The sequence below is a fragment of the Dromaius novaehollandiae genome, chromosome Z (genome assembly GCF_036370855.1).
Source record: "Dromaius novaehollandiae isolate bDroNov1 chromosome Z, bDroNov1.hap1, whole genome shotgun sequence".
Taxonomy (NCBI): Eukaryota; Metazoa; Chordata; class Aves; order Casuariiformes; family Dromaiidae; genus Dromaius; species Dromaius novaehollandiae.
Genome location: NC_088132.1, coordinates 29,917,872 through 29,943,452, shown reverse-complemented (window position 1 = coordinate 29,943,452; position 25,581 = coordinate 29,917,872).

Sequence of the window (25,581 nt, the reverse complement as noted above, 5' to 3'; positions counted from 1 at the left end):
AAAAGCAACTTGCAATAGCATTCCTCCTATACAAACAACCCTGTCTTTAATAGAAAGGTTGTTTTCCCAGCAGCCATGCGCTTTCAGTGAGAATACCCTAAATGAGAAAGGACTCAATTACAATTTTTAAGAAGCATATTTTCTTTGTAGGCTCTCCTCTGTCTGCTCCAAACCGAAGACAAAATGACTGCCAGTCTGAAGACAGCAGATGTCTCAGAGACGTAAATGTTCAGCACCCCTGAACCAAAGCTACAGCTTAGCTGAATACAGTACTGTTATGAAAAAAATATTGACTGTCTTTGTGTTTGTTTGCTTTTTGTGTAGGGGTTTAAAAATGCTAGTGATGCTTAAACAGCTCTTTAGAGTCATTACAAGATACTGTGCAAATACAGTAATTTTTCCCCAGCAAGCAGGCGTGAAATACACGGTTGCTTATCAGAACGAAACAGTTCCAGAGGAGGCCTTGCTGTCTGTCAGGTGAATCACCTAATCTCCAGATTTAATGTATTTAACTGGGTAAATAAGACACTTTTTAGAGATGTCTAAATATACATTTCCCTGAGAGAGTTTTTCCAGTCTCTAGGGTAAATAATTCATGCTTATATGAAGATTGCTTTTTTTTGTTTAAAGGATATGATTACCTGCATAAATAGTTGTGCTGTAAGTATGTAGTGCACACACCACACAAACCTAATTTCATAAATACTTTACTTTAAAAATGTCTATTGTCAAATTGCATCAGCCACTCAGGATTTAATCATCTGTCACAAGATATTTCCATCTCCCATTTAGGAAAAATGAAAAGCAAAAAGAAAACAGATAAAAATTTCACAGTGAACAAAATTTCCTTACTTCTTAGGAATGTTTAAGCTATAACCTGACAAAAATCAGGAAATTAAAGTGCAAAACCAGCCTTGTGTCCTTAATTCACCCTTTTGTGCTTTTTATTATTATCATGCAGAAGAACACAGCCATTTCTGCTGTGAGTCTTTGCAACACTGAGCTTCCCTACTGCATTTTCAGGATGACTTATTCTGGTTGTTAACTACCTCAAGAACTGTTATGGTAGGTCATCTAGTCCATCTCTGCCAAAGTGCAATTAATCCCTACTGCACATTTACAAGGGCTTATCCTGCCTAATGCAAATGTCCTGCATGACCTGGCTTTCTTTTTATCTTCACCATTGAATTATTTTTCAGGCTTGGAATATGTTAACAAAAATCTGATTTAGTCAGGAGCTTTCTGCTCACTTCATTAATTTCAGAATTAAATAGGGTATTTGGTCTGTCCGTACAGCTGTATGATGTTCTTTGCTGTCTTTTCCTCCAAGGCAAGAGCTGCTGGGTGGCCACTGCATCGCAAAACCCAGCACCTGGAAGAGCTGTCCTTCTCCTTGACGCTCTGGAGCATGGCAAGAAGCACTCCCCAGTCGCTCGGCTTTCCTGCCTCCATGGGAGCCCTGCTTTGTCAGCCTGGCCAGGCTCCCGCACTCCCCCGTACAGATAGGCCTGGTGTTAAAACAAAGCCAAGATTTGTTCAGAGAGCGATTTACGGTCCAAGACCACCCATCTCTTCCTACCTCTTGTGGAGCTCCTACGTTGGAGATCCTGGGAGAAGCTGAAAAATCTTGATGCCCTGAGCTGAAAGCATGTGCCACGGGTACTTGTCCTAGCCTATTTTTTCTCCAAACCATCCAGGCTGTTTGACCTTTCCACTCTCTCCCTGGGGCAGGGTACCTGAAATACATAAGCCCTCTTTCCCCCTAACTTGTATAATATTTGAGGTGCAAACAGCGCTAATGGAAATGTATTTATTAAAGGTAAATAGCATTTACTTTTAGGTAAGTAACTAGAGGTCAGTAACACACTATGTACAGCAAATCGCCAAGAAACAAATGATATCGTTTCACGACAGAATTCTGTTTTCTTGAAGCTGGGAATAACCTTACCTTTAACCATGATGTGAAACTGGGCCAGGAGGGAGCTGGTCATTAACTTTGTGGAGTCCATGGCAATTCTGCGCAGAGTTTTGCTGGCGTCCTGAGGACTCACCCAGGTAGGGACTGGTTTTGGAGACTGGGGGGGAGCAGAGTGAAGTTGTAACCCCTACATATTGCCCATTTCTACAGTCAAGTAGCTGGAGCTCAGATCTTTCTTTGGTTTATATTTGTAGGGCACTTTCTCTTGATTCCTTGATTCATTTGATAGTACAAATATATCAGTGCTAAGCACAGACATTTATATAGTTATGAGAAAAAGAAAGGAAAGGAACTAAATTCCCTGTCCTCACCTACAATATAGAATATCTTTTTTCCTTTTCATCCGATCTTACATCTTTTACTTCTAAACAGACAGTAGTAATTCAAAAGCAATTTCCTCATTATCTACCCGTACTTAACGAAGAACAGTATCATCCCCATTCTGCAGGTGAGTAAACCAAAGGCAGGCAAAGTATCTATTCATTTAGTGCTCAGGTGGCTGAAGCAGGAGCTGGGCTGCCTTCTCTGAGACAGGAGTGGAGCAGAAGAAAGTTCATTTCAGCACATCGGTGCCAGAGAGCAGTGTGGAAGGGACCATCACCGGCCTCCAACCCCTTCTAGCTGTGCCTGCGCTGTGGTCTGGGGCTAGTCTGCACAGGGACAGACCTTCAGGAAAGTTAATGAAATCTGCTTTTAAATGCCTTAGTTAAATTGCATTACCTCACCGTGGTGACATTTTGATTTTGATTTAAAATAGGCCTTAATTCTGTTTCTTTTAATTCGCTTTGGTATGTAATGTGGTTTACCTGATACAATTTAAATTCACACCTTGAATTAACTTAGCTTAAATCTCCTTAGCATCCCCATATATGCAGGGCCTGATTTTGGTGTCTAAGTCTAGAAGCCAGGATCCTCCTTTTTCTCTCAGCGCCACCGAGCGACTACTTCATTTGTGTGCTTTATAGATTGCTGCCCGCCTTGCCATCAGACAGTTAATTTAACCAGGTATTTAAAAGGACTGTGATATTAATGACTTTCTTTTATGTAGATCTACTTAAAAAGCTGATGCTTAAAACAAAAGCAAAGGAACAGGTTGAAATACTAACAAGGAAAAAACGATGGAGGGATGAAGCAATTACAGCCCCAGAAGTCCGAGAGAGCTCACGCGACCCCCCCAGGGGACTTGTGGCAAGGTATTACGGTGAGAAGAGGGGAGCAGGCGCCTCTATGGGCTTTTTCCCCTCGTGAGGGCTAGCGAGAGGACACGGCGGAGCTGGGTTTAGCGCTGGGTGGCAGTGCTCTCCCGTGCTGCCGCCGCGCCGGGCTCCCGGGCGCTGCCTGCGCCGGCAGGGCACGGCGAGGGGCACGGCGCTGGGGAGCTGGGGGCTCGTTGTTTTCTTAATTGGTTTTAAAGACCAGTCCTCTGCTTGGGTAGAGCTCCCCTGTTTTATAGCTTTGATTCCTGCCCGAAGTACCCCCGAAAGAAAAGGGAGAAGGGGACGGTGCAAATGTGTGGAACGGTTTGCAGTTCAGAGCAGCAGGAGCCCCTGTTATTCAGGGTCCCTTGAGAGTAAGGATAGCTAGGGGGGAAAAAACGTATTCTGGCCATACTCATCCTCCCTTTTCCTGTAAAGGATATTCCCTGCCTTCCCCAGCCTCGTCTGCTCACGTTCGAGAGCCAGAGCCAGGAGACACCAGCCTCCGGCGAGCGCCCGTGGGCCAGGAATTTACCGGCTGTCCATCGGCTCTCCGGGAGGTTAGGGCAGCTGGTGCAGGGGTCATTACAGCATCAAAACCCACAGCCTGGTCTCAGGCAAAGCACTGGTCCTCACGGGACTCACCCAGATCACGTGGAGCCACCCCAGAGCTGGAGCACCCCCTTTGGCAAGGTGTTCATAAGAGCGCAGCTGTGGAAAGAGAAAAGGGGAATAAACTGTCCTTCAAATGCCCCTCTCCTGTGCAGAGGTGCTGGGACAAGCCTATACAGGACTCTTGCACTTAGACAGTGTCCTTGCCAGGTCTGCCGTTAAGGTATGACAGTCCCCTCTTACCCGTCTAGGATGAACTCGCTGGCGGACTTGCAGCACGTTATTAATGAGGACCTAGTGAGCCCTCTCTACATGTAACAAGTGAATGACCTGGTGTATTGCTGCCTGGGGAAAAGGAGAGGGAAAGTGGTGTTGTCAAGTCTCACAATTTCGTTATGAGTTTTGTAGCATTAGATGCTTTTCTCAAAGCCCCAGTCTGATTTCATATGACTTGCCAAGAAGCTTAGTTTGTTTTCTTCTTCTTTTAAAGGGAATGTAGCCTTCCCTGTGGTGCAGAAGAGCTTGAAAATGTGAACAACAAAAGCTTTGACAGCATAAAACAGAAAGACTGCCAAATTCCCACCATTTGGCCAGGAAAATGCAAGGTGGTTTTGGCTCCTGATTTTTGAAGGCCTCAGACAGTCAACACTGCATGTATTTCCATGATAATGCATTAACGAAGGTGGACAGTTGTGTGAACATGCTGTTTCCAGCAGGGACATCTTCTCTGCCTTCCCCAGTGTTTTAAATCCTTGGATTAGCATGACTGTCTCTGTTTCAGCAGCACAGACATGCAGGTTTAGCTTCACAAAATAAAATGTGGGAGCTGTGCAGCAGCTCGCTCAAAGCACATCGGTAGGTAATGCAGCATGGGGGTGGGGGGGACTATGTAAATTAGAGAATAATAATGTCAGCACAAGAAGAAATGGGTCAAAATTGGCCATCTCTAAGGACAGGATGGAAATAGGAAGGCTTCTAAATATTAGAGTAGTGAGGACCTGAAAGCTTCATCATAGGAGCAGTGGGAGAGGGAAACCTAAGTATTTTTAGGATGGAGTTGGACTCGTTCACGAGAAGGAGGTGAGGTTGTTCGCAGGACCAGACTTGGTGACACAGAACAACTCTTCAAGTACTCATGCTCTGAGGTTCAATATGCATCACGTAAGTCTGTCGTCCTTTCTAGGTCCAGAGGTTAAATATTCGGTGCTCAAATGGGCCCAAAGCACAGGGACCGCCTTCCTTTCAGTGACCCACAATAACAGTTGAGGTTAATGTGGTTTCTATGGCTGACTGGGGCTGGTTGTTCAGCAGCAGATGTTGTTCATGCATTTATCTACCAGCAGAGATGAGTCTCACTGTTTTTAAGGTTCAGTGGATCTCCTTGATCAAACCCAACCTCAGTAATGAATGAAGGCTGTGAAATAACTTGTATCCTCTATTAGAGACAAACAAGCAAGAACAACACCACTTAAGGAAGCAGCATAAATAATGAATGAGTAGAGAAATATGGTCCTTTCTGACAGAAATGATGCTGGTTTTAATTTGTGTTTATGGCACCTAAAGTAATGGGCACATGAAAAATGCATGGGGAGAGAGAACCAAGAGAAAAATCCCCACAGAACCAAACCACAGTCACCTGGACTCTGACCAGAAAGTGCAGTGGAGAAACAAACAAACAAACAAACAAACAAAAAAACTCCTTTAGAAAGAGAAAATAATAAAAGTTGAAAAAAATACAAAGTATATCTATGCTACTAGAAAATCAAAACACTATTTAGGACAAGAACTCAAAGTACAAGATTGCCTGCTGAGAGAGCCTTTAGCATTTGCAATAACGGGGCCAAAACTTGATGGAGGGCAAGATGGTGTTTCAGTGCTTCTTGTATATAAAAAGCCTCATTTACAAAATCTCAATCTTTTTTCAGGATTCATTCAAGGAGGCTTTCTTCTAAATCTAAAGACAATATAGCATTAATCACATTAAAGTAAGTATGTAACCCATCATCTTGAAAGCTCCCCTGGAAAGCTAAGTTTAGTTTATGTTGAACTTTAACATGTCAGCTACCTAACAAAGTAGCCTAATAACGTACAAATGTTTCACAGAAATGTGACACATGGGAAAAATCCTCACAAACATCTCAAAAATCGTCAACAATTTTTAAAATTTGACTATATCTTTTGTGTAAGCTCAAACATGTTTTTTTTCTCCTAAAGAATACTTTAGAAATTGGTAAAGTAAGGACTAATGTGATTTTCATTTTTGTAGCTGAAATTAGCTTTATCTGGACTTTGTAAGATCTAGAGAGGTGCTAATGCCTCTGAATATGAAAAGCAGGCCTATGAAATTATATGGGTTTTGAGTGAGCTACTAAATGATAGTCTCCCAAACCTATAGTCAATCAAACTGATGACAGGAATTTTTTCCTGAGACAGCAGTGCAAACATTTTTGATTTATGCTGAACATAAAACGTGGTTCGCTCAAAGTAGCTCATTTTGTTTTCAGCCCAGGAAACAGAGGGTTAGCTTTCTCAACGGTGGTTGAAATGGAATACAGGTGTTATATACTTGAATTCAAATTGTGTATACTGGATTTTTCTGCAAAAGTGCAATGATGCCTTAGGTTTCCCTAAGGACTTTGACATACCAGGACTTCCACATTTACATAGCAAAGTTCCTGTATTTCCTTTTCAACCGCTGCCCAAAGCCCTGTGGCTGGAACACCCCAGTATGTGTGCGACCTAGATCTTAAAGCCACATCTCCAAGGACAGTGTCCTATTTACCAGCATGTTAAAGGTTATAGTTATGTATCACAGAAAGCCTGAAATAACTGAGAGTGATTAGCCCTAAAAGGAGAAGACTGAACAAGATAATAGTCTTCAGATAGGTAAAAGATTACAGTAAGGAGAAAGAGAATCATCTATTCTCCATTTCCATAGTAAGAAGAAATTTGGAGAAAAACATTCTAAACGTAAGGATAGCAAAGGAATAGCCACCCTGGTTATGGAGTATCCATCGCCAAGTTCTTAGAAGATCATCAGAATGTAACTTTTGTCAGAAATTACTTTGGTGTAGGTGGTTCTGTGGGATCATGGCCCAGATGGACAGATAGGCGGAAGATGAATGAGGAGACTGCTTCAGGTCCCCTCCAGTCATCCAGTTTAGTGCACTAGTGCAGCGACTCCGCTGTTTGATGGTCCATGGAAGTACTCAAGTCATGGGACCCTCCTGACAGCAGTAGTTCAGATTAACTCTACATCTAAGTCAGAAGGGGGGGGTCTGACGTGCAGTGTCCTACCTGCAAGGCGTACACGAGTCCTTGCACAAATCTTTCGTATGCTTTCTTCTTCCCAGGCTGAATGGTTATGTCCATGCAAAATGGAAAAGCATCAGCAGCTGAGGCTGAGCAGAGCCTGTGCTGGGAGTGAGGGTGTTTGAGAGCCGTGGAGGGTGAGCGATGCAAGGCGAGGTTCTCTGGGGGGGTCTAACCTGCCTAAGGACTCTAGCGGCTGCTTGGCAGGTGAAGGTGGATCAGCTCCTTCCCTTTTTGCTACATGTGCCTGGGAACACAGCATTTGAGAATGTGTCTTCCCTTTCTTTTCCACGGGAAGTGCCTTAAACACTTGTGAATTATTTTGTCATTTTTATTTCAGCTGAAACTCCTCAGCAAATCCCATCTGAATCTGCAGAGAAGTCTGGCTACCCTAAACCTGAATTTTGCAGATAATTTGCTGAAGGGATAAAAAAAGGTCTATCTCTAATGACAAAACCATTTGTTTGCAAAAACTTCTCACAGATGACAAAGTAATTTCCTGCTAAAGTCTTTGGGGTAGACTCTTGCATGATACAAATTGTAATGTGTCTCTGGGTAACTCAGTCTTTCTCTTTTACTGATATTTCAGGGATTCCTATTGAAAAAGTGCCTCCATTTGCACAGAAAAATGGACCAAGACCATAGTTGTGCTAAAAATGTATCAAAAGAAAACAGGCCTGAATCCTCAGCTGATGAAAATCAGTATATGTCCATGATTTCAAACAGTTTATGTAAGTGTCAGCTGGGCTAGGCAGTACACCGGGGACATGGGAAGAGTTCAGGATTTCTGTGCAAGGACTCCCTGACTGAAATTTCTCATTCTTCCCTGTTCTTTCTCCAAAACAACTCATTAAAAGCTGTTCCATGAGTCACCAAGCATTGAGGAGGGCAAGCACTGTGGCAGAAAACGTCTTACGAATATCTCCCTGGCCGTTTGCTAAATATCCTCAAGATGTATCCTGCATTTGTTACTACGGACATGGTCAAAGGCAGAGGAAACTGGCACCAAGTGACAACTGTGCCTCACTGAGGGCTGCTGAGAAGCCCTCCCATTTCAGGACTCTGATGGAAAGCTACCATAAACAGGCAGGACTTTTCTTTACCCATGTGCTAACTTCAGACCGTTGATTTCCTATTCATAGTACTTTTGAGAAGAATAAATGAAAAAAAAAATGCCAAACTACTAGTAAAATTTTACAAGCCCATTAGTTGCTCTTCAGAAAGGTCCCTGGGCAATAAGCGTGGATCAGACCTTACTATGAGACACATATATCATGCAGAAATATGCCTGTCAATATCTCTTGGTCTGAAAAGTTAACACAACTAGACTGTGTTTGAATGTCTGGAAAGCAAAACACTCTTCCCCAGCACACAGGGCCACATTTTGCATTACATTTTGCTCTGCAGGAATCTTGAGCTTAAACCAAAACAAGAGAATTGATGCTCAGCAAATCCCAGGTTGACAGTAAACCCTACAAAGTGAAGTAACAGAAAGACAAAGCACAGCTACCACTGAAAAATGGGTGATGTTATCAAAGGAAAGCAGCTTGGTTTGTTCCAGGGCTTTTGCTTTCCTATCAGATGTACAACAACGAGTAGCGCTAGCATCAAGATACACCGTAGCATTTTCCTGTCTCAAGAACTTATTAACGCTTTTTAACAACAGAGTCAGCAATGAGCTTACGGAAACCTTTCTAAACCTAATGCGAAAGATGAGGGCTAGGATGACTTTGAAAACTGTTACGATGCTGCAGTGGCATTTTGAAGGTAAGCTGGAGGTAAGTGAGATGTCCTTGAGCCCTGCTATCAGGCATTTCGCTCTTGATATTGAACCAAATCCTTAACGGATATAGATCCCCGCTGTCCCACCCGCACTGATGATGGGGACGCTGGCTGAAGGTCTAGCACATTTTGTGGTGCTGGAGTAAACATGCCGAGGAAGGAAACGATTGTGGAGGTGAAGAACTTGTGAGCTAGCCAGAGTTTCTTGGAAATACCTGGCATGCCCTCCCTTTTCATGTACAAAAGGAAAAGGCAGTGCAGTAGATTTTGTAGTATGGATAAACAACAAATCTGCTAGGAGGATCTGATGTCTGCAAATTCTTAAAGAAGTTTTAATAGTTCCACTGTCTTTGTGTTGTTAAAAACAAGACCACACACAATTGCAAATGATTTTACTTGGAAAATCTGCTTAAATAATTTCACAGTATTCTTCATCTGAATACTTTTCAGATAGAGCAAAGAACTAAAACAAAACACAAATCAGACTTATAAAGAGACACCACAGCCTCTGCTGTATCACACACAGCTCTAAAATAAGCAGATCTCGCTCTGATGATTCACTTTGATTAGTTGAGTGTTGACCAGGAAAGCCAGTCTTCTTGGAATAAATGACTTCTTCTTTGCAGCAGTAAGAGAGAATTTCCTAAAACATGGGCAGAGCAAGAACTAAAATCCCTGATGAGTGATATTAAGGACATTGTTATGCAAATATAATATGCTGGAGCTCTTTGGAGGAGGGATTTTTGTGCCACAAGAGAGTGTATTATTGTAACAGTTATTTTAATGAAAAAATGACCAAATGTATTTGTTTAGATTATTTTCTTTCCTCTTTTATGGAGCAGGAAATTTCAGAATATATAGTTTTTGGAAAAGCCAATGTGGAAATTGCAATGAAAGGATTTCCTTTGAAGTATTGGCATTTTCATATTTTGTCATACTGAAATGCTGAAATATCAATCTGAAACACAAGGTTTCATTTCCATATGTTGGTTCAACCCCAATTTTTTCTTAAACGTTTCTTCTAACAGTAAAATCAGAAAATATCAGCACTGTCCCCCAAAAGACAAAATGGCCATTTTCACTGGGAAAATTTTCAGTTAAGGGGTATTTTCTGAGTTCACAAAAATTGTTTGAGTTCATAAAAAATTCATTCTGCTGAGTTTGATTCTTTATTGCTTGCCAGGATAGGACATTTTTCTACATTACAGATTTTTTGCATCTCACAGTAGAGACACCGCTGTTCCTGCTGTAATTGTGTGCAGAGAAAACTGAAAATGGAAAAGCATCCAAGCTTGTCTGAACTTCTGGAAATCAATGGGGGAAGGCTGAACTTTCGCATGTGGGACGAGCGCATCGCTCAGCAATTTCAGCTTGGTGCCAGCTCCAGCATCGATTTTTTTGCAGTGCAGCCGCTGATTGGCCATGAGCTGGACTGAACCTGCCAAATTCATTTCCCAAACAGGCCTGAGTGACATAGGCAGGGACCAGCCCTGCCTCCACGTAATTGCACGGATGTGCAGCATAGGCGCTGCCAGTTCGCTCAGGCCTTCTCCCTGGAAACTTGCCTGGCAATAGGCGGCTATCAAATATTTATCATGTTGTCGGAGGATAAAGCAAGGGCTAATTGGGGTCTTCTGCAGCAGAGCCCAGCTCTGTAGGCTGCTTGAAAATCAGCGAGGGCATTTCTTAGGCGTTTCAGGGAAAGGAGCCTGTCTGCCCAGTGCCCAATGTATCAAAAGCCACATATATCTGTGCAAGGCTGTGCGGTGGGGAGCCGATACATGCCGTGCATCCCAGGGAGTGGAGAGGGAGCGTGCCCGGCCATCGAGCTGCCTGCACTGACTCGTTGGTCCTGGCAACGTCATGTCCAGGGACGGCTACCAAAAGCACCCTGGCCAGCCCCTGCTACAGGGGGTAAAAGAGAAGGAGATTGAGCGCCCATTGCACCCGGCACAGACAGGGACAGCGTTAGGGTCCAAAACGTCTTGTTTTGAGCTGGGGTATGGAGCCAGGGTGACCTTTGGAGAAGGGCTGCTGCCAGCAGTGCTGCCTTCCAGCCGAGCGCGTAGCAGCAGGAAAACAGTGCTGTGTGATTGGGGTGATGTGATGGCACTTTTGGTCCTGGACGAGTCTGGGAAAACAAAAGGAAGTCCAGTAAAAACATTAGGTTAAGGTTCAGATTGTTCCTGTTTTATCTCAGTTGGTTCATTCTATCTTTTTATTCACTCAGCCAGCTCCTTCTGACAAGATATTTCCTGAACAAAGTGCTTGGGGCATCTGAAGAAATAAGGGTGTGAGGGTCTGGAAATAGTTAGTTAAAATTTGGCTCTTTCAGTACTTTGTGCAGTAGTTTCCAGCTGGCTAATTTACCTTTCATTGCCTCAGATGGTTCGTCTGTAAAGAAGAGTGACAGCAGCGTCCACACAGAAGTAGTGATCGGGGGCTACAACAGGGAACCTAAATATGTAGAGTATTAAAATTAAAAAGAGCAAATACAAGTGGGAGAAATATGCTTATTTTTATGACCTAGCAGCTATGGAAAGGGCTGAGTTCTCCACAAGCTAGGGGATACAGCTCCTATTGACTTTGTATAGTCAGATTTTACTTTAGCTGCAAGTTGGCAGCTGTCAGGATAGCTTAAGACTATAGAAAACAATTTGTTTTTGACGATTTTATTTGAGGGCTCTTTAAGGTGCAGGTCGACTGTAAGGCAGATCATGCAGTGATACAGATTGTTCTGTGCACGGGGGTATAACTCCAGAGACCTCATGCATGGCCAGCTCTTCTGAGCTGTTTTATGAAGCCAAAAATGAAATTCAAAACTGAGTTGAAGAGATGTCATTCTTGGTCAGCGTTATGTGAAGTTCAGTAAGGGATTCAGAGACCTCTCCCTCACCCCCAAAGAAAGGCCCCTGCAGTCCTCCTAGGCATGAATCTTCTTTAATGTCAACCGCACTTTGGGAGGGCTCGTGCAGTTGGGCCAGAGCTATGCGTGAAAGTGGCCTGGGTTTGTTTTCACGTTGACCTCCAGTGCTGTTGTGTATAGATTTGTTTCCTTGCGTAATGTTTCCCACAATGTTAGAACTGAACTTAAAAAAAATGTATTTTTTTACCATAGAGACAGATATAAATATTAAAGGCAGGCACAGATAAAATAACAAACATTTAAAACAGTGACCTTTGAATTATGCTTTGTTTTGGAATAGATTCCTCCAGCATGTGCAGATCCAGAGATATATGTGTTTCCCTTGGTACTGAACACCAGGAGGGTTACCACGAGTCATCTGACCCCGCGGCATGGTGTACGTTACTAAAACCATTACCCACGGCACCATCAGGAAAGGCGTCCCGCTCTCTCCAGTTCAGGCTGCGGGCGTTATAGAAAAACAAAACCCTGTAATTCCAGATTTCTGGTATGGGTAAGTGCTGAGTGGACTGACAGCTGATGGCATGGTGACCATCTTGGACTAGCAAGTGGGGACTGCTTTGGGAAAACAGGGGCAAAAAAAGTGGGGTTTGTGCTTGTATTTGTTCATGCCAAATTCCTGCGGCGGTTAGTCTGGCTTTCTGTCAGCAGATCTTCTCAGCCTGACACCGACCTGCTATTTTAAAACCTTTCCTTGGTTTGCGCAGAGTATGTCCCAGCAAGCAAAGCACGCTGATACTAAAGCCTCTTCAGAGGGGCCACGCGCGCCGAGTCCTTTCGGGTGCTCTCCATGGGCGTGCTACAGCCCAGAATTTCGAGCATGTGCTTAAGCTCCAGCCATGTTTTGGAAAAGCAGTTAGTTGTAATACAAGGTCACTGAAGCACAAGGGTAAAGCGCTGGCTTTATAGAGTTCCTGAATATGTGTGTTTTCCTGTACTGGACTCGAAATAACTATATAAAGATGTCAGTGCTTTACAGAAATAAGAGGTATAATAGTGTACACCAGGACACAGATTCTATATAGCATAGTAGATGGTCGAAGATGGTAGAAGTTCTGCAAATATGACTGTTTTCTCCTTTTTCTAAGGTAAAGCAATAAGGAATTAAGAAAAAGCTGTTATGTCACCTTGTAGCTTATCCCACCTCCCTACTTTCTCTTAATTTTGCAAAAAGTAAACCATATTTTCAAGATATGTCTGATAGAACTGATTTTGAGATAATGTGATGTGTTAATTAAAAATATATGTCCCATTCCTCTTTCTACACTTTTATTTCTGTCTGTAAATTCCTACACACAACAGGAATACATCAGTTCCAGTTCCAGCTCCAGGGCCTGTGTCCATGTTAAGCCAGTCTGCTTTTGTTTTACACAGGGGCTGACAAGGAAAGAAAAGGTGGCAATGCCGCTCTCGAGGTGTGCTTGCCAAGCTCGCGCTCCCAGAACTCCAGTTTAGCCCCAGACCCTAAGGAGCCGGCTTCTCTTTTCCAAATGTGTGAACCTGGAACATCCCATCAGCAAGATTTGTGACACATCCTTTGGGAGAAACCACTGCAGCCGTTCACATGAGAATGCACTGGGTTACCAACAATTCCCATCATGAGTCCAAGGTGAGATGTTTTTCCTTAATTTTAGCTCTAAAAAGGAAGTTTCTTTTCATGTCAAAGCATTGAGCAGAGATGAAATATTATCTGTTGCAATTTCCAGCCTCTGCTACAGGCTTCCATGGTAAGTTTTGGGAAGTTAGCCCTACTCTTCACCTGTGAAATACAGAAAACCTGACAGTTAACATATTCGCTCCTCAGTGAATCTAGAGAAGATATGTCCATTAATTCCTCTTAGGAAATGAGAGAAGAGTTCCATATTTACAAGTAATTTCTGCGCTGCATTATAGGGTTCACAAATTTGCCTGAAAACATTGCTCTTTCTGTTGTAGGCAGTGCATGCAAAAGCCTTACGGAAGAGCCTATATAACTGTGTTTTTAATTTGCAGTATTTTAAAGCAGTCATAATTTCTTTTGGGGCTTGGCAGCATCATTAGACTGCTGGACTCTAATAACTTGTAATTGCATAACCCATGAGTCGGGCAAACCTCCAGTTTTGAGGTTTTCAGACGCTGTTGATGAATTTAATCACAACTGAAAAGCTTCACCAGATGACTGTAAAGAGGTTTGTGCAGCACGGCACTCATCAGTCTGCCCAGTAGGCTTGCTCTGTGTTGAACTGCCGTAACTGAATCAGCAGTTCAGCACCCTTGAACTTTGCTATTCTGTTTAAAACGAACTCCAGGTTTCTGCTAGCAAACAGGACACCTCCTGGAAAGGGACACACCAGTGGAAGGGGAGAGAAGAAGGAAAAGCGGGAACAAAAGGCTTTTAACTTGCGCTGCGCATGATAATGACAGACTGCCTTCAAAGAGCACTGGGGGTTTTGAAAATCACAGGAGTGCAAAGAGGTCACCCATAGATATTTGAATTATTAACACATGTTTAACCATTAAAGAAAGACATATTGATAGAATATCAATGCGATTAATAATTTAGTTACACAAAGTACGGCAGGGAAGAGAAATTAGTGTTCACCACTCTCTGGGAAGGACAAACCTTGAAGAAACGCATTATAAAAGGGTTTGTTACCACAAGGCTTGTTAATAACAGCTGATCGTAAAGTACCACAGAAAGTGTGTACATGCTGCTTGTATTTATTTTGGTTACAAGATGAGCCTTCCTCAGCTGAGCTATAGTGAGATGGAATGGAGAAAACCACAAAGACCCAACTTGGCATTTGACAGGAAATGTGGCAGCTGTTCAGCTTGTGGCGACCTATTAAAATAAATAGGTTTTCAAAGGAAACGCGTACCACTATTTGAAAAAGAAAGTCCACCTAGTAAGATATCTTACACATGCCATTTTTTGGGTCTGTATTAAGTTGCTTTGCCTGCATTACTAATGCAATTTCTGTGGGAAGGAGAGAACATCCCTCTGTTAATATTTGTTGGCAGGAAAAATGTTCTGCTGCTGGGACCTGTAGCTCACTTTTTTTGTCATTATGGCAAAGAAAAACTTGAAGCATTGCATATCCACTTTGCAATACACTTGTGGCTGAAATTCCTGCAGACCTGGATTTCAGTGTATGGTTATTGCATAATTTCTGCAGTTCCTGGCCAATTATTCAAACAAGCCAAGCAGATCTTTCATATGAATCCCCAGCAGTCCTGTAAAAACTCGGTGTATTTATTTTATGTATACAGGTATTAGAAACTAGCATAGAGTTAGTAGGTATAGTTTTGGGAAAGCCTCATAAGGCTTGACTTTATTTTATTTATTGGTGCTTGTTGGTACTCAGTGCAGTAGGGAGAAACACCACGTTTCATCCATAGGGCAGCGCTGGGCTGAGATCTCTGGTGTATGCTGACCTACCACCAGTGCCGGGGGACTTGCTTTAGCGGGACAGCTAGGTGCTAGCCTTTTTCCACACCAGAGGGATGAAGAGTGCCGCTACACATGCATCTGTTGGCCCCTTGAACGAGGCAAAATGACACACTCCTGCTCCATTCTCTAGCGTGTTCTCTTCTCCAAAAATGTGAGAGGAAAAAAAACCCTGACCTTTCCCTCTGCTCAAAGGCCTGTGGGACCTCTGACCTGGAGGACATGGTCAGGAAGGTCTCCCATGGAGATATTCTCTCCTAGGTGTACCCTCAAGGGTCTGCTCATGGCGAGAGGAAGAAAACCACTGCTCAGAGGCGCAGAGGGGGCAGAGGGAGGAGGGGCCCTGGGCTGCCAAAGCGTCTCCCGCCTGAGAAGGACCCCAGGAATGAATGTCCCCCAGTACATCCAAGTAACAATATCAGGAATGAGTAGCATTGGGATATGAACATTGAGCTATACATGCCTTGTCTGTGATGATTCCAAGATGGGAAAACTAGTCTCAACTATTTGGATGCCTTATTTTTATATCACACTATTTTTCAGATGCCAAAATATCTACTTTCCTTCTGGTGTAAAAGTGTGTGATAATATTGTACACAGCCAACTGGACAGTCCATCTGGAAAACTAGTATGCATGCAGAAGAAAGAAAAAGAAGAAAATACAGGAATAGTAATAATAAAAAAATCACTTGCACGTTTAACTAGGACTTGTGCAAGTAATTCTTATTGTGCTGGAGATTAAATGGAAAACTAAAAAGCAATACATCATATGATTTCTAGTCTTTGTACTGTCTGCAGCCCTGTATCTGAGATATTTTTGTTGTTTTGTTTGTTTTTGTCTGCCAGCTGAAGATTTCCAGCTTGTCAATGGTGTGCATAGTGTTCAGCTTACGTGTTCGCATAAGAAAGCATATCGATCATTCTGTAAGTCACACAACAATTTATTGCTCCGTTTTGCCAATTGCAGTTGTCCAGCAAATGTGGGATAGCAAACTCTAACAGCTTTTGCACTTGGCGAGATACACACCAAACAGCCAAGCTTGGAAAGAATTCAGCATTTTCCCACCGTCTCCCCCCGGTGCAGTTTCCTAGCCTACTTCTCCTGCCAGCTCTCCGCTGAGATAACCCACCTGGAAGCAACAGCAACCACGGGGCCCTTGCTGGACTGCCAAGGGTCAGGTAAGCTCCTTTTTTCCTAGTTATGAGAGGGAAGGCAGACTGACAGTGAAGCTGTCACTTAGGCAAGGGTGAGCTTCAGAAAAGCCTGTGATTTGTTTCGGGCTGTGCAAATTCCTCCCTTCAGCCTGGCGGAGAGCAGACACCCTCAGCTGAGGCTGTGCATGGGCTCTGGTCCCCTCCGCTGGTCTGTCCTCGGTTCAGCAGGGTCTCACGGACTTTCTTTTCCTCCCGGATTGTCCTGGGCTAGAGTGCTTATAGCAAGGCCGAGCAAATAGAGATAATTTCCAGTTCTGCTGCTTTGGGGTACGAAAGACAGGGAGGCCACAAAAGCCGACTTGCAGGGTTTCTGTGGGAGAATTCTCTGTACTTTGCCCTGTAATTCTGGGGGACTCGCTGAATAATTTAGTCCTAATAGACTGTAGGGACTTCTCACATGGAAATCTTCTATCAGTTAATAATACTTAGTACTTATATGGCTCTTTGCATCTGCAAAGCACTTTGCAAACATTAACTAATTAAGCCTCACAACGCTCCAGGGAGGTAAGTATAAGTAAGTTATTATTGTTTAGTAAGGAAGGCTCTTGGCGTGGAAATCTCTCAGCGGAAATCTTGCGGGAGCTCCTAATCCTCCATATTGCCACTCTTTCTGGTCTTCAGTTCCCCCTGTTAGTTATATTTACGGAGTCAGTTCAGCACTGACGTGGCATTCCTGCTCCTTGCAGTTCTACCAGGAATTTTTAAATACTCTGCAACTGGTTACTTAGCTCCTGCACTTACTCCTAGTGCCAGTACAGGCAGCTTTAGGGACTACAGAAATCATCTGTGACTGTTCTCCTGGGTCTCTTTCCTTCTAGGGGGATGCAGAGTCCCGAAGGCCTGCAATAAAAACAAGTACAAGGACAATATTTTTGAAGGGTTCAGAAAACTCTGGAAAAAAACCAATGCTGTTTAAAACAGAATTCCAAAAGATTTTCCTGCAAAGCTTGGGCCAGTTTGTTGACTTGCTTTGAGGTGTCTGGCAAGGCTTCATGCAGGGATGCTATGTGGGGAGGACGGAAAAGGCTGAGCACACTAGCTCCGGCAAGCTACGGTTTGGCAAGCGTGGTTCAGAAGTGGGAGAGCACCCTTAGAAAACCACATCCCCAGAAACCAAATCTCTGCTCAGCAGAGCACCTAGTGGGGTTTTGGGTTGAATACAAATAGTCATGATAGTGTTGTTAATATACCACATTAAACAGTCACTTTGAAGCTGTGGCAAGGGGAGGGAGAGAAAACAGAGTGGCAGCTGCTCTGTCACACGCTTTCTGTTCTACGGGAGCCAGCTGGTTGTTATCATCACTTATTCTTATTTACCATTCAAGCTAGGCACTTTACAAAAAAAAAAAAAATTAAGAAGACCTACATGGCCGCAAAAAATTAAAGTTGTCCTTTGGGGACTTCGGAAATTTTCTGTGGTCTGATACATATTTAAGCTGATGCTTTTTCAATAAATCTCTTTCCTTCCTCCTCCTGCCACCTCAGCTGCCATATTAAAGTGATCAAGTTGACCACAGATTTACTAAACGGAAATGTGCATTTCACTTAGTCTTTAAACCACATAAATACCTAGGAGGGATTTCTCTAGTTTCCAGCATTCATCTCGAAACTACTGCTTAATGTTAAATCATTAGACCTCAGGCTTCTTTTACGCAACCCATAAGCAAGCACTTAAAATCCTTGCCGTCTTGCACCAGAATGAGTGTGCCCTGTGCAGTAAAACGCTGCGCAAGTGTGTAGTAACGCTGAAGAATCAATCTCAATGGGTTTAGTATTGGTTAAAGGTACAACATACCTGAGCATAATGTGAGCTTCTGGAGATCCATCTTCTCTCTCAGAGCTGCCCTTTCCCGTGGCTTCCCTAACTGAAGAGCACACCAGAACATGTGTTTTGAAGGGAGCAAGCCTGTGTGCACTTAGCTGAGGCATTTCTTGGCTTCTGTGCTCTTGCTGTGCATGTAAGGTTGTTTTCTCTGTTTGCTGGCGGGGAGCACACGTGTACATGTTTTTGTGCAGGGAAAGAAAAGGAATCAAGGAAAATCACTCTTTGATAGTGACTTTTACATCAAAAACTCTCTTGTTGCTCAAAAACAGTTATAAAAATGTGTTTGACTGCCACTTGCCCTGGGCTATGAGGGTGCAGGACACCAATGCAGCCGTCAGTGGGGAGCATCTTAGCACCTTCAGCCAGGCCCTTCATGCATGGGAAGAGGCCTCTGCAGAGATCCACCTCCAGCGCCACCGTGGAGCCCCCCAACAGGCTCCTCATTAAAGCTCTTCCCCATCGTGGTTCCTACAAAAGACGTGACAGCGGTTAAGCAGGCAGCTGGCATGGGGTAACCACTGCGTCGTGGGCTCACCAATGTTGGCTTGCCAGGGCCTTCTCCTCCTCCTGGTTGCTCATTGCATCCACCCACTATCTATTGGTTTATTACTTAGCCGAGGCCTTGAGTATATGTGTGTGGAGGGGAGAACCGTCATTTCTTTGTATGGTAGTACAATTTCTAGATCAGCTGGACAGTATCCATGGCTACTGCTGTGATACAGTCAAATGATAGTAATTAATATAGCAGGGTACTGGAGGAGCGATCCGGAAAGAGAAGAAAGTGGTAGAGCTTTTTTGCTCTAGCTGAGGCCCCCCAAATATTTGGTGCACATACCTCACTAGTGGGGAGGGACAGCTACCCACCAAGCCAGGAATGCCACATTGATAAACACGGGTAGCCTGGATGAGCACAGCCTTTGAGGCTCCTCCAAGGTATGTCAGGGAGCTCTCGTTTGGATGGCTCTGGGAGCAACACAAGAGAGAGCCCCTTCCCGTGCCTGTGAGGGGATTGGACACCCCCAGGGGTTGCTGTGTGCTGCTTCAGAGCCTAGTGCACTTTGAATTGCCTCTGCAAGCCTACATATCACAGCTGGGGTTGTCAAAGACAGCTACAGCAGTCAGCAGAAGTTTGCCACCCATCTGTCTCAGTGGCGTTCGGAAAATCAGAACGTGATTGCAAGCCAGTTTGGTAAAGAGTGCTCCCAGACTGCTTGGAAAAAGATCTTCTAAAATGCTCGCACTTTTTGCCACACCAAATAAGCTCCCTTTGGATTGAGATTTTTGCTGTGCTTTAATAAGGGCCATTTCAAATGCCAGCATTCTGCCCTCATTTGCCTGGATTTTAGGGAGGTTACAAAAAGAGATCTAAAGAATTTCTTTTAACATGAGGAAAAATTATTTTTCTCCATGCAAGAATGTTTATATTGGGGTCTACGTTTCACTTAGGAGTCTCTTATTGACATTTTCACTTTTATTTTCTTATGTATAGTCAAGCACAGGTTTGTATTTGCTCCTGTTTTTCTTTGTATATTCACCGTTCTTGAATACTCGACCTTTCTGCATTGTTTGACCACCAGCAAAGTCCTACATTCCTTGTTCTACTAAACTAAAAGTATTTTTCTCCCTCCTGCTCTCCCATTGCAGAAGAGCTTTAAGCGATCAGTCAAAGTTTCTATTCCATAGATCAAATTCTATTCTTATATGGGTGCGTATGACTCTCCTTGGTTTCTGTAGGCATTGCACGCACATCTCTGAGGGCAGAATTTGGCCCAGCTGCATCTTTCTCTGTATGCTGGTACGTAAGAAAATGAATGTGTCTTGTAAAAGAAATTTGTCTCAATTAACACAGAGGAGGAGTACATCACGCATACGCCACTGATTTGTGTGAGTTGGTGTTTTTCCTGAGAGTATGCTGGTAATCTGCACACCTTCATTTTTCTCTGAAACTCGCTCTTTAGGCAGGATTTAAGTATTTATGAGTGATCCTTAGGGATATTTGGTTTGCAAAGGTTTTGTTTCCCTTGGGAAGTGTGCTTCTGCCAGGACCAGTAACTCTGTCAAGCACCATACACACAAGAAGGGAAGGTGCAATTCAAGTGATTGATATTTGGAAGATTTTCAAAACCATCTGCTTTACTCGCAGTCAAAAGTCATCATATTTTAAGAGCTTCCTCATATAAAACAGAGGTTTTAGGCTTAATCTTTATGAAAAATAGGTCTGTTTACACGAGACAGATAAGGGATAAACCCCAGAGATGACAGAGAGGAAAGAGCTGGTTGAGGCGAGCCCTGCAATGTAGCCATATATCCACGAGTAGAAGGAGATTTGGAGGTCCCCCAAAGCACCTCCACTGACGTATGTGGCACCGCTCCTCTTCTGTGCCAAATTCACAGGGGATATGGGTTCGTTACCATCTTTGACTGCAAAGCACTGGCTGAAGCTGTAACACACTGTGCTTTTACCGGCGAGGAATCCGTTGTGTGACTTCTGAGCTGTTACAAAGCTGAAGGCCGTCACGCAGGCGTGATGGTGACATTACTGTTCCAGTGCACAGCCACAACCAGAGACAAATAACTGCACCGTTTTATAGACACCGATCTTATTTAAAGTTGAATTTTGCTTAAGGAGAAGAGGCAATATTTTTACACCGAAGGTTTATATCCAGCACTAAAAAAGCAGAAGCCCCATGATTTGGCTGCATGGGGTGAATCCTCCTGCAAATTCTCCAGCTGCATCTTTTGGGATCGGTTTGGCCGAGTCGAGCCCCAGCAGCCCTGTCCTTCTCCTCGAGCTCAGCAGCCCTTGAAAGTGTCAGGTGTCTGTAATTCCTTTCCTCCCTACAGATTTTGTGTTAAATATCGAGACAAGGGTGCTGGGGAGAAGACTATACTTCAGCGAACATAAATTACTGTATGAAATAGTTACAGTAAACTGTTATTTTAAGCAGAGTAGCTCAAAGCATGATGTGACAGAGAGAACAGAGAGATTTAGGTGTCCGGTAATAAAAACAGTCCTCCTAATCTAATCCTGAGATGAAGTGAGTACCACACTGTTGATAAAGCTGATTTCTGCTCAGCCTTACGCCAGCCTACCTCCCCGACATATTTAGAGCCCTGAGTTGTTTATAAGGTTATTACTAGAGACTTCTCTCCTCCCGAAGCCTAGGGAGGGAAAATAGCAACTGAGGCAAACATTGCAAGGCCCCGAAATACATTTTTAGTTGTGATTTACAGTCCGGTCTTGGTAGCAGCAGCCTCGCTGGCTCGTTTGGGGACGTGTTTCAGAGGGCAGCTGTAAGGGGAGGCTGGAAAAGGCAGCGGTGGAGCTGCCGAGGACTGGAAAACAGGGCAGTCGGTGGGGTATGCTGCAGTCCCCGCTCCCCGAGGAGGGAGCTCCCAGCACGTTTCGGCTCCCACAGCGACAGCAATGCTATGTTTCGGGTTCCTCACTGCACTGTAAATCACGTTATATTGAAGAAGTGCCTTTGGGTAGGGATACGCAAGAGGAGAAAATGCATTTGATGAGAAACAACTCCTACCACTCACTGCACAGCGGTGCGTGGCTGCGGCAGCGCGGCTGCAGCGCGGGCTGCTCGGAGAGTGCCCACGGCGGGGACGGGGCAGGGCACCGCCGAGAGACCGAGGAAGTCTGGTGTTCTGATCCGTGTTTAGCCTCTCATCCTCTAGGATCCCGGTCAGCTTCTCTGAGTCGCTGTGCCTGTCTTCCTGCTCTTACCCCGCTGGTTATGTTTAGTTCCTTGGATTTTCCTTCTTTCTACTCGGTACAATGGAAGTATAAGCCTGTTTTGGCCTTTTAAGCACCCCTGTTCTTTAAACAGCAGCTGCATGACACTGAACTTAAAAAATCTGCTCAATCATCTGAGGCAGTTGCCTGACATGGAAAGTTTTGCCCAGACCTTTAACTGGGTCTTCCAGTGGCGTGAGTCAAGCAAATGAAGCTAGAGATGATAGTAGAAAACACTCTGATAACAGCGACAGGAATTCTGTAAACTGATGGAGGGGGACCCAAAGTTATACACTTTATTTTTAGTATATTGATTATCTATCAGTACACTAAATTGGGGAAGAAGTTCTTTAGGATGGACTGTTTATCTGGGCTGAAAGGGAAAGCTGGAAAGCTGCAAATCAGCTTGGATAGTGACAAAAATTTTAATTATATTATTTAACTCTTCATTATACTTGTCACTTCTTGGATCACTTCAAATGACACTAGGTAATACCCTGAACAAGATATCAACACTGATACATGCCTTAGACACCAACTGTATTCTGTCAAGGGATAGAGGAGATGATCTGATAGGTCTTTTCTATCTCTGAATTCCAGCTATGCACTGCAGTTTGCAGTGAACCTGAAATAACAGAATTACAAAGGGAAAAACATTGCTATGGCAACAAAATATTTCTATTTTAAGTGAGCTTCGTGTAAGAAAAAAAGCAACACTGATTTAAACAGAAACAGATTTTGTAAAATAAGAAATGCAATCATTACTTTAAAATAAAATCATAATTTAGCCCCATTTGTGATAAAGTATCTACCTGTAACTCTCTTCTCTGTGGTATTTTCTGAGCTTACAGAAATAACTGAAAACATAGACCAGCCTTTTGCCATTTTAGAAACTGAGACAGCAGTTAAATGACCCAACCTTAGGTGACACAGCAGCTCCTTAGCAAAGCTAGATACTGAACACGCATAGTACAGGATATGAGGTCAAGATGACTCCTAACTGAAGTGAGACATCCACCTGAGGGGCCTGCATTAGGAGTCCTTATTGCCAGAAGATCTCTCCCTAGTCAGTGTATAGAGAAGTACTGTACCCCCACAGCAGAACTCAGTCTTTGGCTGAATTACAATTTCTAATGGCCTGTTTCTCTTTTGATTGGGGGTGGGGGCTCCACAATACATCTGGTTTCCTAGTCGGCTCTCTCAATTATATACCTAGAAAACTAACCAGGACCGAAGCTCCTAGTTCAGTCCATCGGCTGATAAAAACTATAAAAGCATATTCCAATGTGAGCTAATGCTGCCCATTTACCATCCTCCAAGCTGCAGTGATGATCTCTCTGATTTCTAGCTATTGCAAGCAGCAATGTCCCCTTTTGCTAAAATCTTGCTGCAAGCTAATGCTTTGACCAAAGGACAAAGTTCCTCCTTTTCCTCTGACAGGCTTTTCTAGTTGTCAGCCCAATAGTATGAAGGTGAAAAGAAACTCCTCTTCCCTCTCCCATCCTTTTTTACAGCCAGCTGTCTTGGCTGCATGTTTTTTTTAAGAGGACAGAGCATTTTCCAAGCAAAATGGATAGATAAAAACATTTTTTTATTTCTAGGTAATGCTATTTCTTCTGCATCATCATCTCAGTGACTTTTCGAGGGAGTGACTCTTTGGCTGTCAAAGGCTGGCTGCCAAAACCCTAGGGAACCCTGCAGCCTTCCAAAAATGCTGCTATTACGATAACACACACAAAAGAAACATTTACACAAATAATTGAAGCAATTAATTTTTTTCTGGAGGATGACCTTACGGAAGTTCAGTGCAGCTGCTGGCTCCTGTTCATTAAACTACGTCTTTAAAAGAAGCCAAGATAAAATTAAACTAAAATATATATCTGAAGAAAGCAGATACTACCTGCTTGTCCAAGCAGTAAGATAAAACCTGTCTGTCCAAAAATGAGGGCCCAGAAATCCCTGCAGAGCTCTGCCTAGGTCTAGTTTTTCTGGGCCTTGAATGTTCTCATGTTTCCTGGGAGACACTGGGGATACGAAGAACTGATTACTGCTGTGGATTCAGAGGACCTAAAAGCCATCTACATCCCTGCATCTGGTTTTACCTTGGGCAGCTCCTAGGCCTTCAGAGACTCTTGGCCAATGGGGAATGCCAAGCACGGCAATGTAAGTGGAATTTGGCCTGGCTTATTCCAGGCTCTAAAAACCTGGAAGCGGCGGCTGTACAGAAAGTTAGGAAGCCATGACGATCCCATCTCTGGGGCTTAGTCCTGGCTGCGAAATGCCACCATCCCCTGCTCAAAGAGCAAGCTGTGAAGGACCCTCCCATGCTCAAAAACAAGCCCAGGCTTAGGGGCTCTGTGGGCAAGGTCCTACCCTCAGAAATAAATAGTTGGGGAGGCATAGAGGAGAATATTGATTTGTCAGTGAGCGAGAACAGGAATGGGCTTTGCAGGGCGATGGTGCTGTCTGCGCTGGTGGTCACAAGGGGAGACATAGCCTGGCTGATGCTAGTCCTACTTTAAGAGATGAGGGGTGGGTCTATGGAAAGTGCACTTGGAGCCCATAAGTGACCCTTGTCTTGAATGCTTGGTCTCTTAGCGATCAAAGGTTTGGAAGGACTAAGCGAGGAATAAATGGCTTTTCAGCTCTACTCAGCTAGTTCAAAGGCTTCTGTTTTGCCATTAAGGCAAGCAGCAGCTCACTCTTCTATCCAGGGCAGGCGAGGATGTGTAGCATCCTATATGGTCCTGGGAACTTAGCAGCAACCAGATGATTCAAAGGCAGTTATTTTTGCCAAAAAAGCAAGTGATAGCTTAATTGGCCAATCAATTCAGAATAGGCTCTGTAGTGGAATAAATGGCAATTTGATTATGTGCTGCTACCACAAAACACAATTTGATTTGACTTTAGGAAAATGATGGCTTTTTCTTTAATATTTGGTTACAGCCTTTCAATTGAGTGTATCCAGGAGAGAGCAGAATGCTGAAATATTATGATTTCCCCATGTTAAACTTGAACATGTTTAATACTTATTAAAAGATTAAATGATTTTTAAAATCAAATTGAGTGATTCAAGCTTGCAGAAAAAGGCTTGATCTTTGGCTATTCTGCCTCTACAGAATAAAATGATCCCTGTGGTGGAAGTGGTCTTAACAGACATAAGAGATGCAAGCCTTTTGCAAAGTACATTGATGGAGCTTTTTTGATAAAACTGTCTTCACTACCTCTCTTTTGTTTCTTTCGGTGGGCAAGGCTCTTCTAATCTACTGCAGTAATTTTGCATACATCACAGCTGGACACTCATAAGGGAAATAATTATATTCATATTGTGCTTCCTGTGAGAGATTCACCTAACTAAATACATTATTTGAAAGCAATCTAGATTTTGATACCAGAGCATTTAATTTATTAGAGTCATAGATTTTTAGAGACAGAAGGGACTAGTCATTCCCTAATCTGACATCCTCTATTTATCCTTAAAATTTCAGCCAGTAATTCCTGAAAGCAGCCTAGTGACTAGTGAATAGAGGCAGACCAAAATCTTTAAATAAAAATCTGATCTT